Here is a 3,463-nt window from a genome sequence, read left to right as displayed (position 1 = left end):
GGCTTGAACCCAGGGCCTCACAAGTGTTGGGTGAGCACTGTACTGCTGAGCCACGGCCCCTCTTCATTATTTCTTGAAGCTGCCTACTACTTCATTGGATGGATTTACAAGGTTATTCAGCCAGTTTTTTGATGAAAATTTACGCTTTTCCAGTCTTTTATTAGCATATGGATAACTTTATTTTCCTGTATGAAATGGTTAAAGTTTGTATATTCAGTGTACTGTAATTCATAATATCCTGTATTAACATTGGTTTTGCCTTATAAGTGTTTCAGGTCTTTCTTTCTCCCAAAGGCATGAGATAGCAGTTGTCCTACTTGTCCTTGTGTTAGTTGACTTTGAAAATCTAGGTTCTTGCACATGCTAGGCAAGTGCTCCACCACTGAGCTACATCTACCCAATCCCTTTCTGTTTTATTTTGAAGCAGGGCATATAGTATAATGAGGGATTTTTGATTCTTTTGCCTTCCAGTAGCTGAGATTACAGGTATATGCCACTGTACCTGGCTAACTTGAAACATTTTTATGTTCTTAACATTAATTGCAATTTTAAAAGATTAGGGCTGGGATTGTAACTCAGTGGTAGAGCGCTTGCCTTGCACGTGTGAAGCACTGGGTTCGACCCTCAGCACCACATAAATAAATAAAATAAAGGTATTGTTTCCATCTACAGCTAAAAGAAAAAAAAAAAAAAAGATTAAACTCTTCACAGAAATCAGAAAATAAATGCTGGCCTTCTTTTTTTTTTTTTTTTCCAGACAAAATTTAAGAGCCCTCATAAAGCCAGAAATATTGATTCCTCAATGTACCCCAAAACAGTGTTCATTTCAATCCCTTACAAAGATTGTTCTATAGACTTTGCTTCTTCCTATATGTTTGTCTTATGGCTCAGTGGTAAGGTGGTGTAGAAACACACATTAGTGGGTAAATGGAAACAGGAAACAAAGGGCAAAGCTTAGGCACATAGATACAGGGAGGGGTGGGGAACACCATTTTCATTTTCCTTTGTCTTAAAAAAAAGGGGGGGGGGCGCAGGGGTATGATTGTTTGGAAGGGTAGAAAACAAACCCAGAACCGAATGTAAGCTCCAGAGGTGGGTAATGGGAACAGTCCCCAAAGAAGTAAGGAGGGGTAAAGTTCAGGGCAATGCTTGCAGCATCAAGTTCTTAGGAGTTTCTGTTGTCCCAGCTCATAGTCCTCCTTCTTGGCTCATAGCTTTCCTGAGGGAGTCTGTGATGAGCCATTAATGTAGCCCTGTTGTGGTAGGTGAGCTCAGAGTACTTGATGTCACAGATGATGGAGCCCAGTCCTCAAACTTGAGGATTCCTCTAGTGTTGGCCTGGTTAAAGTTTTCAAACTGGCTTTTGAATGGGTCCTTCTGGTTAGAGAAGACATTGCCCTTCAGAGTAGTCTTATGCTGTCAGTGTTCAGCCTGAACCCACAGTCTTAAGTCACTCATCTGCTTTTCCTTGGGATCAGGTGTTACTGACTCCCGGCATAAATGTGGCTCTCTCTTGGGCTGGTTGCTTGTTACACATCTGAGGATCTGAAGTTGGGAGGCACTGTTTAGGGGGCTGGGTAGGCCTTGGTTCTGGATCACAAGGGCTCTGGGGGTTACATGTCAGGGCAAACAGCCCATTTCTTCTTGAGGGTGATGTAGGGCAGCAGGAAGTGATGATGCTCAGAAGCTGTAGCACCATATTCTTCTGGCCACACTTTACTTGCCTGCCTCTTTAGGCTCTCCATGCTGGGGCTCAGGAATACAGTGCTTTCTAGAATCCCTGCTCAATAGGTGCGATCCCCAGTGTACTCTGCAAGAAACTTAATTTCCGAAGTCTCTTCTAAGCACAAATTCCAAAGCCAATGCTGGCCATTTTTATTGCAGTTAAACTTTTGTTTTTCAAGATAACTGAATTTCACTGCTCTTTGGTGTGTGTGTGTGTGTGTGTGTGTGTTTGGGGGGGGGCGGGGGGTGGGAGTTACTAGGGATTGAACTCAGCTCTACTTTGTATTTTATTTAGAGACAGGGTCTCACTGAGTTGCTTAGCGCCTTGCTTCTGCTGAAGCTGGTTTTGAACTTGTGATCCTCCTGCCTCAGCCCCTGGAGCTGCTGGGATTACAGGGTTATGCCACTTTGACTGGCTTTTGATGTGTTTTGATTTTAGTCTGCTGGTAATTTTATTATGTTAGAAACCTTCTAAAATTTTCTGTATTATGTTGATAAAATAGAAAGCAGCTCATGTATATATTTACATTTCTTTATTTAATAACAGAAAAAACTGCTTGGTAAACATGGAAGGATGAAATTATTTGCAGAAGTATTTTTAATATCAACTCCAAACAAGGTATTTATGAAGAAATCTAGAATTATTATCTTTATATAAAAGAGAAACCTGCCAGATGCGGTGGTAAAAACCTATAATCTCAGGCATTTGGGAGGCTAGAGCAGGAGGTTCACAAGTTCAAGGCCAGCCTGGACAACTTAGTGAAACCTGTCTGAAAAATAAAAATGGCTGGGGGATGTAGCTCAGTAGTAGAATGCCACCGGGTTAAATCCTCAATACTGAAAAAGAGAGAGAGAGACTTTACATTTGTCAAGTATTTAGGTTTAAATCACATCATAGGTTTTATTTCATAGTTTTTACTTTGTAGATAAGTTTTTAAGAGCTAATTTGCATGAAAGAGTTGACCATCGCCTGTTTTTATTTAGTTAAGCAAGAGTAGGACTGGAAGACTAGCATAAGTACTCAGTCTGGTCAAGTACAAAATATAGTGTAAACAATAACTAGATGAGTGTCCATCCTTCAGTCTGATTGTAATAAACCATTTCCCTCGGACTCTGTTTGCATTTGTTGAACTGATTACTTGGCAACTATAATGACACCATGTATGTGGATGAGTATCTTTATTATCTAAAATAAATTTAAAGTGTTTGGGGTCAAAATTTTATCTCTCATATTGTTCTTTATATTCCACAGTGGCTTTAGGATACTTTATAGGTATCTTCTTCATAAAAGAATCTGTCCTAAATTGGAAAAACAAAACAAAACAGTGATTTCATATATCTAGTTAGGAATGACACAGACTCAGGATCATCAGAACTCTGTTTTGCATACTTTCCCTACTTTATTTCCCCCCAGGCTAACAATCCATCCCTCTATTGTTAGGCAGGTGTATTTACTGGTATATTGAGTCAAAATCTGTATCTCTGAACCTTTTAACCTTTTTTTTCCTCGATTCTGTGTAATATTTAATATATATTTGATTTAAAGAGCAAGGCCTCTTTAAATAGAGGCTTCACATAACTTGATTCTGAAACTTAACTAGCTGTGACCTTAGGTTTCTTCATTGATTCAATGGTAATAAAAAAACTTATACCATTTGTAGGCTTTAGGATCAAATGAGCTAAATGTTTGTAAAGCATTTAAACCCAGTAACTGAAAAACAAAACCATTGTGTGTTAG

The 3,463-nt window shown here is 39.2% G+C and overlaps 1 pseudogene; it reads right to left on the bottom strand.

The window, feature by feature from the left end:
- Positions 1–1,068: 1,068 nt before the first annotated feature.
- Positions 1,069–1,896, bottom strand: LOC114090120 (death effector domain-containing protein pseudogene; annotated as a pseudogene).
- Between the last annotated feature and the right edge of the window lie 1,567 nt (positions 1,897–3,463).

This window comes from Marmota flaviventris, chromosome 1 (genome assembly GCF_047511675.1).
Source record: "Marmota flaviventris isolate mMarFla1 chromosome 1, mMarFla1.hap1, whole genome shotgun sequence".
Lineage (NCBI taxonomy): Eukaryota > Metazoa > Chordata > Mammalia > Rodentia > Sciuridae > Marmota > Marmota flaviventris.
The sequence above is the reverse complement of the archived record's forward strand: the minus strand, read 5'-3'. Positions and strand labels throughout refer to the sequence as shown.